At 41.4% G+C, this 17,500-nt stretch overlaps 2 protein-coding genes across 2 annotated transcripts in view; both read left to right on the top strand.

Annotated features, from left to right (window-relative positions):
• foxk2a (forkhead box K2a) overlaps positions 1-17,500 on the top strand; it is a 605,865-nt gene that overhangs the window by 224,539 nt on the left and 363,826 nt on the right. The window lies entirely within an intron of this gene.
• The window catches only part of LOC307143693 (shisa family member 6), a gene marked incomplete at both ends in the record, with an annotated part of 108,707 nt that overhangs the window by 44,321 nt on the left and 46,886 nt on the right, over positions 1-17,500 (top strand). The window lies entirely within an intron of this gene.

Raw genomic sequence — 17,500 nt, 5'->3', positions numbered from 1 at the left:
TTCAGATGTTGTTCAGGTGTTCAGGTGTTGTTCAGATGTTGTTCAGGTGTTCAGGTGTTGTTCAGATGTTGTTCAGGTGTTCAGGTGTTGTTCAGATGTTGTTCAGGTGTTCAGATGTTGTTCAGGTGTTCAGATGTTGTTCAGGTGTTGTTCAGGTGTTCAGATGTTGTTCAGGTGTTCAGATGTTGTTCAGATGTTGTTCAGGTGTTCAGATGTTGTTCAGGTGTTCAGATGTTGTTCAGGTGTTGTTCAGGTGTTCAGATGTTGTTCAGTTGTTCAGATGTTGTTCAGGTGTTGTTCAGTTGTTCAGATGTTGTTCAGATGTTGTTCAGGTGTTCAGGTGTTGTTCAGTTGTTCAAATGTTGTTCAGATGTTGTTCAGGTGTTCAGATGTTGTTCAGATGTTGTTCAGGTGTTGTTCAGTTGTTCAGATGTTGTTCAGGTGTTGTTCAGTTGTTCAGATGTTGTTCAGATGTTGTTCAGATGTTGTTCAGTTGTTCAGATGTTGTTCAGATGTTGTTCAGTTGTTCAGATGTTGTTCAGATGTTGTTCAGGTGTTCAGATGTTGTTCAGATGTTGTTCAGGTGTTGTTCAGGTGTTGTTCAGGTGTTCAGATGTTGTTCAGGTGTTGTTCAGGTGTTGTTAAGATGTTGTTCAGGTGTTGTTCAGGTGTTCAGATGTTGTTCAGGTGTTGTTCAGGTGTTCAGGTGTTGTTCAGGTGTTGTTAAGATGTTGTTCAGGTGTTCAGGTGTTGTTCAGGTGTTCAGATGTTGTTCAGGTGTTCAGATGTTGTTCAGTTGTTCAGATGTTGTTCAGATGTTGTTCAGTTGTTCAGATGTTGTTCAGATGTTCTTCAGGTGTTCAGATGTTGTTCAGGTGTTGTTCGGGTGTTGTTCAGGTGTTGTTCAGGTGTTGTTCAGGTGTTCAGGTGTTGTTCAGGTGTTGTTCAGGTGTTCAGATGTTGTTCAGGTGTTCAGATGTTGTTCAGTTGTTCAGATGTTGTTCAGATGTTGTTCAGTTGTTCAGATGTTGTTCAGATGTTGTTCAGGTGTTCAGATGTTGTTCAGGTGTTGTTCAGGTGTTCAGATGTTGTTCAGGTGTTGTTCAGTTGTTCAGATGTTGTTCAGGTGTTGTTCAGGTGTTCAGATGTTGTTCAGGTGTTGTTCAGTTGTTCAGATGTTGTTCAGGTGTTCAGATGTTGTTCAGATGTTGTTCAGGTGTTGTTCAGATGTTGTTCAGGTGTTGTTCAGATGTTGTTCAGGTGTTGTTCAGATGTTGTTCAGGTGTTGTTCAGGTGTTCAGATGTTGTTCAGGTGTTGTTCAGTTGTTCAGATGTTGTTCAGGTGTTCAGATGTTGTTCAGGTGTTGTTCAGTTGTTCAGATGTTGTTCAGGTGTTCAGATGTTGTTCAGATGTTGTTCAGGTGTTGTTCAGATGTTGTTCAGGTGTTGTTCAGATGTTGTTCAGGTGTTCAGATGTTGTTCAGATGTTGTTCAGGTGTTGTTCAGGTGTTCAGATGTTGTTCAGGTGTTCAGATGTTGTTCAGGTGTTCAGATGTTGTTCAGTTGTTCAGATGTTGTTCAGATGTTGTTCAGGTGTTCAGATGTTGTTCAGGTGTTCAGGTGTTGTTCAGATGTTGTTCAGGTGTTCAGGTGTTGTTCAGATGTTGTTCAGGTGTTCAGGTGTTGTTCAGATGTTGTTCAGGTGTTCAGATGTTGTTCAGGTGTTCAGATGTTGTTCAGGTGTTGTTCAGGTGTTCAGATGTTGTTCAGGTGTTCAGATGTTGTTCAGATGTTGTTCAGGTGTTCAGATGTTGTTCAGGTGTTCAGATGTTGTTCAGGTGTTGTTCAGGTGTTCAGATGTTGTTCAGTTGTTCAGATGTTGTTCAGGTGTTGTTCAGTTGTTCAGATGTTGTTCAGATGTTGTTCAGGTGTTCAGGTGTTGTTCAGTTGTTCAAATGTTGTTCAGATGTTGTTCAGGTGTTCAGATGTTGTTCAGATGTTGTTCAGGTGTTGTTCAGTTGTTCAGATGTTGTTCAGGTGTTGTTCAGTTGTTCAGATGTTGTTCAGATGTTGTTCAGATGTTGTTCAGTTGTTCAGATGTTGTTCAGATGTTGTTCAGTTGTTCAGATGTTGTTCAGATGTTGTTCAGGTGTTCAGATGTTGTTCAGATGTTGTTCAGGTGTTGTTCAGGTGTTGTTCAGGTGTTCAGATGTTGTTCAGGTGTTGTTCAGGTGTTGTTAAGATGTTGTTCAGGTGTTGTTCAGGTGTTCAGATGTTGTTCAGGTGTTGTTCAGGTGTTCAGGTGTTGTTCAGGTGTTGTTAAGATGTTGTTCAGGTGTTCAGGTGTTGTTCAGGTGTTCAGATGTTGTTCAGGTGTTCAGATGTTGTTCAGTTGTTCAGATGTTGTTCAGATGTTGTTCAGTTGTTCAGATGTTGTTCAGATGTTCTTCAGGTGTTCAGATGTTGTTCAGGTGTTGTTCGGGTGTTGTTCAGGTGTTGTTCAGGTGTTGTTCAGGTGTTCAGGTGTTGTTCAGGTGTTGTTCAGGTGTTCAGATGTTGTTCAGGTGTTCAGATGTTGTTCAGTTGTTCAGATGTTGTTCAGATGTTGTTCAGTTGTTCAGATGTTGTTCAGATGTTGTTCAGGTGTTCAGATGTTGTTCAGATGTTGTTCAGGTGTTGTTCAGTTGTTCAGATGTTGTTCAGTTGTTCAGATGTTGTTCAGATGTTGTTCAGTTGTTCAGATGTTGTTCAGATGTTGTTCAGGTGTTGTTCAGTTGTTCAGATGTTGTTCAGTTGTTCAGATGTTGTTCAGATGTTGTTCAGATGTTGTTCAGTTGTTCAGATGTTGTTCAGATGTTGTTCAGGTGTTCAGATGTTGTTCAGATGTTGTTCAGGTGTTGTTCAGGTGTTGGTCAGGTGTTCAGATGTTGTTCAGGTGTTGTTCAGGTGTTGTTCAGGTGTTCAGGTGTTGTTCAGGTGTTGTTAAGATGTTGTTCAGGTGTTCACGTGTTGTTCAGATGTTGTTCAGGTGTTGTTCAGGTGTTGTTAAGATGTTGTTCAGGTGTTCAGGTGTTGTTAAGATGTTGTTCAGGTGTTCAGGTGTTGTTCAGGTGTTCAGATGTTGTTTGGGTGTTGTTCAGATGTTGTTCAGGTGTTCAGATGTTGTTCAGGTGTTCAGATGTTGTTCAGGTGTTGTTCAGGTGTTGTTCAGGTGTTGTTCAGATGTTGTTCAGGTGTTGTTCAGGTGTTGTTCGGGTGTTGTTCAGATGTTGTTCAGGTGTTCAGATGCTGTTCAGGTGTTCAGATGTTGTTCAGGTGTTGTTCAGGTGTTCAGATGTTGTTCAGGTGTTGTTCGGGTGTTTTTCAGATGTTGTTCAGGTGTTGTTCAGGTGTTCAGATATTGTTCAGGTGTTCAGATGTTGTTCAGATGTTGTTCAGGTGTTGTTCAGATGTTGTTCAGGTGTTGTTCAGGTGTTCAGATGTTGTTCAGGTGTTCAGATGTTGTTCAGATGTTGTTCAGGTGTTGTTCGGGTGTTGTTTAGATGTTGTTCAGGTGTTGTTCAGGTGTTCAGATGTTGTTCAGGTGTTCAGATGTTGTTCAGGTGTTGTTCAGATGTTGTTCAGGTGTTGTTCAGATGTTGTTCAGGTGTTCAGACGTTGTTCAGGTGTTGTTCAGATGTTGTTCAGGTGTTGTTCAGGTGTTCAGATGTTGTTCAGGTGTTGTTCAGATGTTGTTCAGGTGTTGTTCAGATGTTGTTCAGGTGTTCAGACGTTGTTCAGGTGTTGTTCAGATGTTGTTCAGGTGTTGTTCAGGTGTTGTTCAGATGTTGTTCAGATGTTGTTCAGGTGTTGTTCAGATGTTGTTCAGGTGTTGTTCAGATGTTGTTCAGGTGTTGTTCAGATGTTGTTCAGGTGTTGTTCAGATGTTGTTCAGGTGTTGTTCAGATGTTGTTCAGGTGTTGTTCAGATGTTGTTCCGGTGTTCAGACGTTGTTCAGGTGTTGTTCAGATGTTGTTCAGGTGTTCAGATGTTGTTCAGGTGTTGTTCAGATGTTGTTCAGGTGTTGTTCAGATGTTGTTCCGGTGTTGTTCAGGTGTTGTTCCGGTGTTGTTCAGGTGTTGTTCAGATGTTGTTCAGGTGTTGTTCAGATGTTGTTCAGGTGTTGTTCAGATGTTGTTCAGGTGTTGTTCAGGTGTTGTTCAGATGTTGTTCAGGTGTTTTTCAGATGTTGTTCAGGTGTTGTTCAGATGTTGTTCAGATGTTGTTCAGGTGTTGTTCAGATGTTGTTCAGGTGTTTTTCAGATGTTGTTCAGGTGTTGTTCAGGTGTTGTTCAGATGTTGTTCAGGTGTTTTTCAGATGTTGTTCAGATGTTGTTCAGGTGTTGTTCAGGTGTTGTTCAGATGTTGTTCAGGTGTTTTTCAGATGTTGTTCAGATGTTGTTCCGGTGTTGTTCATGTGTTGTTAAGATGTTGTTCAGATGTTGTTCAGGTGTTGTTCAGATGTTGTTCAGGTGTTGTTCATGTTTTGTTCAGATGTTGTTCAGATGTTGTTCAGGTGTTGTTCAGATGTTGTTCAGGTGTTGTTCATGTTTTGTTCAGATGTTGTTCAGATGTTGTTCAGGTGTTGTTCAGATGTTGTTCAGGTGTTGTTCAGATGTTGTTCAGGTGTTGTTCAGGTGTTGTTCAGGTGTTGTTCGGGTGTTGTTCAGGTGTTGTTCAGATGTTGTTCAGGTGTTGTTCAGATGTTCAGGTTCATTTGGTTAATGTGTTAATATAGGTGTTGCAGGAGATCTTCATGGGTTTTCGTCAGTGTGGCTTGTGAAATGGGCCGGTTCTGAAGAGCACGTTGTGTAACTGGAGTCGCACCGCGAGCACATGTGAGTTCAGACTCCCACTGAGTGCAGTGTTCGAGGGCTAATGGATGGAGGGTCCTTTATGTCGTTCTCCAGCAGAATGAATGCTTCAGACGGGACTCTTACAATAGCCCAGATCTAGAGTGCAATTAGACGGATCAGCACAATCATTGCTGAGGGAAAATCTGTTTAATGGGTTTCATTTGTGATAATCTTATACGTGCAAACAATTATAAGCATGTGGGATGATTGTGACCTTTGTAAGAATCGCTGTGATTTTTTTATGCTTTATTACAAAGGTCTATTTGAGTAACTTAAAGTTAGTTTTCTTTTTTCTTTTTTTTCTGCACCGACAAAAATAATTCATAAAGAAGCCCAGCATTGGATTTTGTGTGTTGAATATGAGTAGAACACAAGCACAGCGTTTTGTGATCGGTCCGCTCCAGATCCGGGTCTTGTTTGCCAGCCTGGATATTAGCAGCTCAACCAAACCTGTTTGAGGAGCAGACATTCGGTTTAACTCTATGTGAAACGCTCTACAAGGAATTAAACTTGAGTTTCACTGCATACGCTTCCATAATCGATGCCGATTGCTCTAGGTGAAGAGAATGGCTCATATATTCATGGTCATGCCTTGCTGATCTGTAATCTTACTAGGATTTTAATCTGAATGATTGGAGTGAGAACTGTGCATTTTATAATAAGGCATTTAAAATGATTTTTGCTTTAGAATAAGAAGATCTTCTGAAGAAAGCTGGGAAACAAACTGTTTTGCTGACCATTCATTTGGTTGTGTGTGTTAGACAGAAGAAGGAAAGTCACGATGACGGAACGAAAATCAGAATGATCCAGTTTTTATGATCCCAATCTTTTAAGCACATTGATGCTTCCTGATCCTTGATGGATGACTTTTAAAAATTTAAATATCACCTTGATCCGGAGGCGGTTTACCAACACACATTTCACATATTCTGAACAAAATGGAGAAGAATGCAGACATCTAAGAGCCGTCTGTGGGAGGATGTCAGATCACATCCCTCGAGTGCTTTCCTCGCCTCCCAAACGCCATGAGAGAGAGAGAGAGAGAGAGAGAGAGAGAGAGAGAGAGAGAGAGAGAGAGAGAGAGAGAGAGAGAGAGAGAGAGAGAGAGAGAGAGAGAGAGAGAGAGAGAGAGAGAGAGAGAGATGATAGTAATACCTACAAAGATAAAAAACATCTCAGAATATGTTCACATCAAGTACTGAGCATGTAATGTGGATTGGATATGAATGGATAATATACACAAAACAAGTGCCATTTGTGTCTATATCATTTTATGTAATGTCTTTTTCCTTTTTCTTTCATCATGAAGGTGTTTTCCAGGCCTATGTTTCTAAATTGTCATTGTATAAGCAGATGAAAGCCAAATGTACAGTCATGGAAACTATAGCATTTTGTCTTTATTCTCTTTTTTAGATTGTAGTTTGCATTATGGATTAATAAAACATATTGTAATCAATAATTGATTGATTTTAGAATTATCCAACCTTAAAATGATTGTTATATTTTCATTTATATATTAATATCCATTTATTTAGCTTGAGATGGCAAAAATTAGCTTTTTATAGCATTTATAGAATGTTTTAAATGTTTTTAGTGTAAAGTATCGGTTTCAAGTCATGAATCTGAAGTCGTGCTGGTCTTTTCTTCTGTATATCGAGAGAATCGCTTGTCAAACAAGAACAAATGTAGGCGGGGCTTGAGTGTGTCTGTGGGGAATTGATTGGATGGTGGTGATTTGCTATTGGTGGATCTCATGTGAGCAGGGCCTGAAATTTACTTTTTTGACCACCTGCCACAGTGACTTTTTACCAGCCACTTTTTTTCTCTCCTCAACATTAAGCCTGTTCACATGCTCGTCCGGATTTTTGTGTGTGTTGTACATATAATTTATTCTGAAGAAATATTCTCAACAGTGTTCAATCAGCTTTAACATATTTAAATCTGCATATCTTTGATATTTTTTACTTTTTATAAAGGGCATTTTTTCCCATAATCTTATTAAAAATAGGCTATGCTTCAGCTTTCAGTTTATATTTTTAAATTTGATCTATAAATTAAATTAGAATAATAAGACACTGTAGGGCTGTTACCAATCCAATTAAATAATTTACACTGAAAAATTACAACTGCAATGTTTTAAATATTTTTGAATATACAAATAAGAAAAGTTGGAAAGAATGTTTAAACATAAACGTAAACCACCAGTAGGTGGCGACAGGTGACGTCTGAATGAGTGAGTCATTGAGTCGATTCATTCAAACGGATTGATTCATTTAAGAATGAGGCAGTCGTTTATGAACAGGTCATTGAATCTTTGATACAAAAGATTCATTCAAAGCCCTGAATCATTCAGTAACATTGATTTATCCTCGAGATCAATATAAGTAATAATAACTCTTACAATATAAATTTTTAATTATTTTTTATTAATTGATTTCCCAATTTCAGACAGTCACACTGACTCAGATATAGCTTGTATATGAACACATCACACGCGGCTGATTTAGTCACGTCTAGGAACAGTTAAACAGAACCAAATTAATACAATTATTACTGGTGAAGTTACCACGTACCGGACATTTTCTCACCGCTTCCCAACTCCCAACATGCGCACACACACACACACACACACACACACACACACACACACACACACACACACACACACACACACACACACACACACACACACACACACACGCGCATCTGTGCAACTGTCATACTGTAGCCTACTTCAGCATTGCATTATTATCCCATCTCTCCAGCAGTTTAATAATCGCACATCCAAGCGCAGTCAGAGAAGAGCCTCGTCTTCTTTCCGATCGCATGAACGCAGTCGCATCCTCTCAAACTGCCCAATGAATCACTCAATTCTCATTGGCTATCTGCCAATGTGGCAGGTAGATTGACAGTGTTACCCGCCAATTGCCAAATTCACCCGCATTTGATGCGTGGTCGGGGGTTAATTTCAGGCCCTGCATGTGAGTGACAGGTGGCCCCGCCCCCTCGTCATCAGAGAAGAGATGAAGTTATTCTGTATTTGATTGATTTTAAAATTATCCAACCTTAAAATGATTGTTATATTTTCATTTATATATTAATATCCGTTTATTTAGCTTGAGATGGCAAAAATTAGCTTTTTATTGCGTTTATAGAATGTTTTAAATGTCAAGTCATGAAACTGAAGTCGTGCTGGTCTTTTCTTCTGTATATCGAGAGAATCGCTTGTCAAACAAGAACAAATGTAGGCGGGGCTTGAGTGTGTCTGTGGGGAATTGAGTGGATGGTTGTGATTTGCTATTGGTGGGTTGAAAGGTGGCCCCGCCTTCGTCATCAGAGAAGAGATGAATTTATTCTGACTCAAGATTATTAACACAATAAATCATGTAGAATAAACACTGCAATATCCCATTTAAAAAAGTCAGTTTTGATTTCATGACTTCAGGGATTGACACATGGGCGGTTCTTTGCATTCTCAGTGAGGTGAATAGACTTGTCTTTCTCGTGAGATAGAAAGAGTTGTGTTTAAATCCCGTCTCCGTCTCCGCTGATGAGCTTCCTGTGAGTGCAGTCAGAGCCGCTGTGCTATTAATATTGAGTCTGGCTCCTTTAAAATCCTCTGGAACGGATCCGGCCTCCCTCTGAGAGCGGCAACAGCGCACCCAATGTGTGTAATCACAGGTACAGACATCAAAATGTTGTGAAACATTTTTTTTCCCTGTTTTTCACAGCGCTTTGAAGCTCCGGGCCAGAGTTATTATGAATAATGACTAAACAAGCTACAATAATGAGAGGAGTCAGTAAAGCACAATGAAGGAATATAAGATAAGAATATTCACCTATGGATGTGAATGTTATCATTGAGCGGATGATCTGGTTTCAGGTCCGTGTGAATGCCAAACACGTATCCTGAGCTCATCTCCTGGAGACGGAACAGTACAAGTGCAATTATCATTTAATGTAATTACATTAACCTTCTGATGAAGAGCGCGAGATCTCCCTGCGATCGCTTCGGCAGAATCTGCAGCCCTCGAGTTTCACGAGCCAGATTTCTGTATGAGATCCAGCAGTGTAGGCAAGCATGAAAACATTTAATTAAAGCCGGTGAAGTCCGTCACGCATGGGCGATCAGGAGCCCGAGGGACAGGCGAGTGCTGGAGGACGGCTGCGCATCCCAAAACTTCCAGGAGAAGTTTCTTCCAAGTACTGATGAGTACACACAACACTCAGCTTGAAGAATCCTCGCAGGGCAAGACTTTTGCTCATCATCACCCCATACATTACTAGAGCGAGTCTGATTATTCTAATGAAGTTTCCCCATCCATCACAATCGGTTTCTAAAGGACGATATATAATCAGGATCTATAGACTGTTCCAAAATGTCAAGTCAAGTCAGCTTTATTTCTACTGTGCTTTATATAATAGAGATTGTTTCTAATAAATAAGAAAAGAAGAAACTGTGTAAAGATCATCCATTATAGAACGAGTTCAGTTCATCATCAGTGTTCATCTGATAGTGTGCAAAAGTGTCTAGACCGTCTAAAGTGAACATTTTGTCCTCAGAGTTGATGTGTTAGAAGCAGGAAAAATGGGCAAGCGTAAGGATTTGAGCGAGTTTGACAAGGGCCAGATTGTGATGGTCAGAGCATCTCCAAAACTGCAGCTCTTGTGGGGTGTTCCCGGTCTGCAGTGGGCAGTCTCTGTCAAAAGTGGAGGACCAGTGGAGAACCAGTGGAGAACCAGCCACAGGGTCATGAAGGACCAGTGGAGAACCGGCCACAGGGTCATGAAGGACCAGTGGAGAACCGGCCACAGGGTCATGAAGGACCAGTGGAGAACCGGCCACAGGGTCATGAAGGACCAGTGGAGAACCGGCCACAGGGTCATGAAGAACCAGTGGAGAACCGGCCACAGGGTCATTGAGGACCAGTGGAGAACCGGCCACAGGGTCATGGAGGACCAGTGGAGAACCGGCCACAGGGTCATGGAGGACCAGTGGAGAACCGGCCACAGGGTCATGGGCGGCCGAGGCTCATTGATGCCCGTGTGGTCCGATCAAACAGACGAGCTACTGGAGCTCAAACTGCTCCAGAAGTTAATGCTGGTTCTGATAGAAAGGGGTCAGAATAGACAGAGCATCTCAGTTTGTTGCGTATGGGGTGGCACTGACCCCTGACCCCGCCCAAAGCACCAACAGTGGCCCGTGAGCATCAGAACTGGACCACGGAGCAAAGGAAGAAGGTGGCCTGGTCTGATGATCACGTGTTCTTCTACATCATGTGGATGGCGTGTGCGTGTGCGTGGCTTACCTGGGGAACACATGGCACCAGGTGCACTATGGGAAGAAGGCGTGGCTTACCTGGGGAACACATGGCACCAGGTGCACTATGGGAAGAAGGCGTGGCTTACCTGGGGAACACATGGCACCAGGTGCACTATGGGAAGAAGGCGTGGCTTACCTGGGGAACACATGGCACCAGGTGCATTATGGGAAGAAGGCGTGGCTTACCTGGGGAACACATGGCACCAGGTGCACTATGGGAAGAAGGCGTGGCTTACCTGGGGAACACATGGCACCAGGTGCACTATGGGAAGAAGGCGTGGCTCACCTGGGGAACACATGGCACCAGGTGCACTATGGGAAGAAGGCGTGGCTTACCTGGGGAACACATGGCACCAGGTGCACTATGGGAAGAAGGCGTGGCGGCGGAGGGAGTGATGCTTTGGGCAATGTTCTGCTGGGAAACCTTGGGTCCTCCATCATGTGGATGTGACTTTGACACGTCTCACCTACCTAAGCATTGTTGAGTCCATGTCCAGCCTTTCATGGAAACAGTTTTCCCTGTGGCTCTTTCAGCAGATAATGCGCCGCCACAAAGCACAAATGCTTCAGGAATGCTTTGAGGAGCACAACAACGAGTTTGAGGCCAAATTTCCCAGATCTCAATCCAATCGAGCATCTGTGGGATGAGCTGAACAAACATGGAGGCCCCACCTCGCAACTTACAGGACTTAAAGGATCTGCTGCTAAGCGTGATGTAAGCGTGTTTCTAAGGGCTTGGCATAATCATTATGTAAGCGTGATGTAAGCATGATGTAATCATGATGTAAGTGTGATGTAAGCGTGTTTCTAAGGGCTTGACATAATCATGATGTAAGCGTGATGTAATCATGATGTAAGCGTGTTTCTAAGGGCTTGGTGTAATCATGATGTAAGCGTGATGTTATCATGATGTAAGCGTGATGTAAGCGTGTTTCTAAGGGCTTGGCGTAACCATGATGTAAGCGTGATGTAAGCGTGTTTCTAAGGGCTTGGCGTAATCATGATGTGAGCGTGCTGTAATCATCATGTAAGCATGATGTAAGCGTGTTTCTAAGGGCTTGACGTAATCATGATGTAAGCATGATGTAAGCGTGATGTAAGCGTGTTTCTAAGGGCTTGGTGTAATCATGATGTAAGCGTGATGTATTCATGATGTAAGCGTGATGTAAGCATGTTTCTAAGGGCTTGGCAAAATCATGATGTAAGCGTGATGGAAGCATGATGGAAGCATGATGTAATCATGATGTAAGCGTGATGTAAGCGTGATGTAATCATGATGTAAGCGAGATGTAAGCGTGTTTCTAAGGGCTTGGCGTAATCATGATGTGAGCGTGATGTAATCATGATGTAAGCGTGATGTAAGCGTGTTTCTAAGGGCTTGGCGTAATCATGATGTAAGCGTGATGTAATCATGATGATGTAAGCGTGATGTAAGCGTGTTTCTAAGGGCTTGGCAAAATCATGATGTAAGCGTGATGTAAGCATGATGTAAGCATGATGTAATCATGATGCAAGCGTGATGTAAGCGTGATGTAATCATGATGTAAGCGTGTTTCTAAAGGCTTGGCGTAATCATGATGTAAGCGTGATGTAAGCATGTTTCTAAGGACTTGGCGTAATCATGATGTAAGCGTGATGTAAGAGTGATGTAAGCGTGTTTCTAAGGGCTTGGCGTAATCATGATGTGAGCGTGATGTAATCATGATGTAAGCGTGTTTCTAAGGGCTTGGCGTAATCATGATGTAAGCGTGATGTGAGCATGATGTAAGCATGATGTAATCATGATGTAAGCGTGATGTAAGCGTGTTTCTAAGGTCTTGGCGTAATCATGATGTAAGCGTAATGTGAGCGTGATGTAAGCATGATGTAATCATGATGTAAGCGTGATCAAAGCGTGATGTAAGCATGATGTAAGCGGGATGTAAGCGTGATCGAAGCGTGATGTAAGTGTGTTTCTAAGGGCTTGGCAAAATCATGATGTAAGCGTGATGTAAGCATGATGTAAGCATGATGTAATCATGATGTAAGCGTGATGTAAGCATGGTGTAAGTGTGATGTAAGTGTGATGTAAGCGTGATGTAATCATGATGTAAGCGTGATGTAAGCATGGTGTAAGCGTGATGTAAGCATGGTGTAAGTGTGATGTAAGTGTGATGTAAGCGTGATGTAATCATGATTTAAGCGTGATGTAAGCGTGTTTCTAAGGGCTTGGCAAAATCATGATGTAAGCGTGATGTAAGCATGATGTAAGCATGATGTAATCATGATGCAAGCGTGATGTAAGCGTGATATAATCATGATGTAAGCGTGTTTCTAAGGGCTTGGCGTAATCATGATGTGAGCGTGATGTAATCATGATGTAAGCGTGATGTAACCGTGTTTCTAAGGGCTTGGCGTAATCATGATGTAAGCGTGATGTGAGCGTGATGTAAGCATGATGTAATCATGATGTAAGCGTGATGTGAGCGTGATGTAAGCATGATGTAATCATGAGGTAAGCGTGATGTGAGCGTGATGTAAGCATGATGTAATCATGATGTAAGCGTGATGTAATCATGATGTAATCATGATGTACGCGTGATGTAATCATGATGTAAGCGTGATGTAATCATGATGAAAGCGTGATGTAAGCATGATGTAATCATGATGTAAGAGTGATGTAAACGTGATGTAAGAGTGATGTAAGCATGATGTAACCAGGATGTAAGCGTGATATAAGCGTGTTTCTAAGGGCTTGATGTATGTGTGTGGAGTGACTGAAGCAGCAGGTGTTCCTCCAAGCCTCTCTTCTTCTTCCACACGCGTGAGCTTGTCCAGATGTGTTTATTTACAGCGTGCGATCACAATCTGATTATCTGCCGTGCTCCGCTCTCTGCCTTAGATTGCGCCTTTCAAAACAAATTACCTCCAGTGTCTTGAAGATTAATTTCATAGATTCTCTCTGTTGCTCTCGGCCTTTGAGCTCATTATGATTTATTTGGTGATTTTGCTATTTTGCCCCCCCCCCCCCCCCCCCCCCCCCCCATCTGAATGTGTGAGAGGAATGATGTTGTCGTCCTCGCTCCTCCTGAAGCTCTGGCTGGTGTTTCTCGGCTGACCTGCAGGTCAATAGAGTCGCCAGCCGTAGCGTTTCCATGGAGCCCATATGGATGTGTTCAGGGGCGATATTGATCGACATGCTTCCTCTTCATTACCACGCATGGAAATATAATGAGTGTCGGATTATTGCCATCGTGACACTGATCAATAAGAGGCACGGAGCCGTAACACACACTGAGGTGGAAGCTCCTCTTATTGACCAGCCTCTCGACAGACTCGTTCTGTTAAACGTTAATAGAGTTTGTTTACTCTTCACGTTTTCCGTGTTTTTAGCTAAAAGAGCAAACCATCATCAGATTTTATGGTTATGAAAATGTAGTCTTGACAAACCGTCTGATGGTGCAAAACTAGTGACGAAGAACCGAATCAATGTTTGAGATTCACAATGATTTCTCAAAGCTCTGACTCGTTCTTCATGAACACATTACAGCCTTTAAACTCTGAAAGCATGTTTATTTATTTAACTATTATATGAGTAATAATTACAATAAAAGAGTCCAAATGTATTGCAATTTATTTTTTAATCCCGCTCTGCTCTACTGATGAGTGTTTGAGTCAGGCTTGGGCTGGTGTTATTGCTTTCATTATCTTAATTATTGACTTCCTGTTTATGCTTTATCTGACTTTACAGCAGCTTTTTGACTCTTAGGCTCTTATGTAAGTGTGTGTGTGTGTGTGAGAGAGAGAGAGAGAGAGAGAGAGAGAGAGAGAGTGAGAGAGTGTGTGTGTGTGTGTGTGTGTTTATGTGTGATATTACACACAGAAAGAGAGATCCGTGGATGGGGGAGTTCTCATAGCAACAGCTCTTAGTCTAAATCTAAAGGCCTTGGTGATGTTAAACTGAGAAGATCTTGAGATTTCCCTGAAGGGCGTGTCCGTGACGGCCTCACAAAGTCTGACCCTAACCCTAACTCAGACATACAATGTCCGATCTGCCCTAAACTTCACTAGAGTCCTGACCTGAAGACTCTACATGCCAATGTTCAGTTGCAGTCAAAGCGCCGCCTGCTGGCAGCAGGACGTGTGGCACATCGAAGTGACTTTGCCATATTTCTTCCTCTTAAATGCATGTCGCCCACCATTCCCAGTTTTCCCAAGGCCAGCGGGTGCCAGGGCCCCTTATCGCTGCTTGCGGCTTTAATTATTATTATTAAGCATTTATTCCAATCTTCCGCTTGAGTCATTCGACTAACTATGAGTAACTTAGTGACTGTGTGTTATCTAGCCATAGACGGTTAACAGAAGGAACTTACAGTCTAAAGTGGCCCATCGGAATAAAGTGTTAGATTATTATGTATTTTTATTTTCCATTACGGTGATGAGATTTGAGGGCACGTTTAGATTTGAGGCAGAATTCCTTGATTCTGAGAGTTTTCCAGACCCTGTTCCTGGATAGAGCTTCTGAAGGAATGAAGGGAGCTGAAGCTTCAGATCGTCACACTCTCTGGACATGCACATATTCATTAAAAAATCTACATAGATTCCTATCTCAGATCTGCTCTATACTCGAACGAGCCCAATTAAACGGCTGGTGTTTATTCTGCAGACGGATCAGGCCGTATTCACGCTGTGCTTTCCTGACATCACAATCATCACAAGCTCCGGTTTAAATGCCTGGAGACGGGATCTGTGTTTCTCTTCAACCACTCGTCCAGTCAAACGCTGGACCCTGAGCAGAAGAGACAGACCATAATATCAGATATCAGCTTCTCCTTCGACAGGTGGAGCCGGATATGCCGATCGATGGATTCGTTAATATGTAAATGTGAGTGTGTCTCTGCGCTCGGAGACAAAAGGCCTGTAATTAATGTGAGTTATTACTCCACCCGAGTGCTTTCACAGCTAGGGCTGATTTCAGATGCTTAGGACGGCGGTGCAGAGACGGAGAAAGCTCTGAATAACAAGCTTTGGTTACTGATGCGTGTGTTCCTTCTCTACAGAGCCCCTGAAGGGACAGGCTGGAGGAAACAACTACGAGATGGAGGAAGAAATATCACACATTCCCTTTCAGAAACGTTTGCGTTCCGCCGAGAAACTGTGGTTTAGCGAAAGCATTGACTTATTATTGCTCCTCCATCCTCCATGGTGGTGTGTGTTTGCGTCTCAGAGCCAGTGACTGTGCAGCAGTCCAGAGTGCCTCCTCAAAAATATCCATATTGCAAAAATAAAACGATGCAAATATTACAAAATGTGTAGAAGTACTTTTTATGAAGTGACAGTGTCCAACAGCGACACCCGCAGGTGAAGTGAGACCAGGGTGCAGAACTACCGGCTTTTAAAGGGAAAGGGAGATGAGGCTCTGATTGGTTCATTGCTCGTTACGCCCAAAACACACCCATGACTCATGAAGAGACGCGGGACGGCCCTTCTGGACCATGAGCCGGCGCTCCGACCGCTTTTCCCATGATCAGTTATGATTGGATTTGATCAGTTATGATTGGATTTGATCGGTTATGATTGGATTTGATCAGTTATGATTGGATGTGATCGGTTATGATTGGATTTGATCAGTTATGATTGGATTTGATCAGTTATGATTGGATGTGATCGGTTATGATTGGATTTGATCAGTTATGATTGGATATGATCAGTTATGATTGGATTTGATCAGTTATGATTGGATTTGATCAGTTATGATTGGATGTGATCGGTTATGATTGGATATGATCAGTTATGATTGGATATGATCAGTTATGATTGGATTTGATCAGTTATGATTGGATTTGATCAGTTATGATTGGATTTGATCAGTTATGATTGGATATGATCAGTTATGATTGGATATGATCAGTTATGATTGGATTTGATCAGTTATGATTGGATTTGATCAGTTATGATTGGATGTGATCGGTTATGATTGGATTTGATCAGTTATGATTGGATGTGATCGGTTATGATTGGATTTGATCAGTTATGATTGGATATGATCAGTTATGATTGGATTTGATCAGTTATGATTGGATTTGATCAGTTATGATTGGATTTGATCAGTTATGATTGGATTTGATCAGTTATGATTGGATATGATCAGTTATGATTGGATATGATCAGTTATGATTGGATTTGATCAGTTATGATTGGATTTGATCAGTTATGATTGGATTTGATCAGTTATGATTGGATGTGATCGGTTATGATTGGATTTGATCAGTTATGATTGGATATGATCAGTTATGATTGGATTTGATCAGTTATGATTGGATTTGATCAGTTATGATTGGATTTGATCAGTTATGATTGGATTTGATCAGTTATGATTGGATTTGATCAGTTATGATTGGATTTGATCAGTTATGATTGGATATGATCAGTTATGATTGGATATGATCAGTTATGATTGGATTTGATCGGTTATGATTGGATATGATCAGTTATGATTGGATGTGATCGGTTATGATTGGATTTGATCAGTTATGATTGGATGTGATCGGTTATGATTGGATTTGATCAGTTATGATTGGATATGATCAGTTATGATTGGATTTGATCAGTTATGATTGGATTTGATCAGTTATGATTGGATTTGATCAGTTATGATTGGATTTGATCAGTTATGATTGGATTTGATCGGTTATGATTGGATTTGATCAGTTATGATTGGATGTGATCGGTTATGATTGGATTTGATCGGTTATGATTGGATTTGATCGGTTATGATTGGATATGATCAGTTATGATTGGATATGATCAGTTATGATTGGATATGATCAGTTATGATTGGATTTGATCAGTTATGATTGGATTTGATCAGTTATGATTGGATGTGATCGGTTATGATTGGATTTGATCGGTTATGATTGGATTTGATCGGTTATGATTGGATTTGATCAGTTATGATTGGATATGATCAGTTATGATTGGATTTGATCAGTTATGATTGGATTTGATCAGTTATGATTGGATTTGATCAGTTATGATTGGATTTGATCAGTTATGATTGGATTTGATCGGTTATGATTGGATTTGATCAGTTATGATTGGATGTGATCGGTTATGATTGGATATGATCAGTTATGATTGGATTTGATCGGTTATGATTGGATTTGATCAGTTATGATTGGATTTGATCGGTTATGATTGGATTTGATCGGTTATGATTGGATTTGATCGGTTATGATTGGATTTGATCGGTTATGATTGGATATGATCAGTTATGATTGGATATGATCAGTTATGATTGGAT

Source organism: Gobio gobio (genome assembly GCF_949357685.1).
Source record: "Gobio gobio genome assembly, chromosome: 20".
Classification (NCBI taxonomy): domain Eukaryota; kingdom Metazoa; phylum Chordata; class Actinopteri; order Cypriniformes; family Gobionidae; genus Gobio; species Gobio gobio.
The sequence above is the reverse complement of the archived record's forward strand: the minus strand, read 5'-3'. Positions and strand labels throughout refer to the sequence as shown.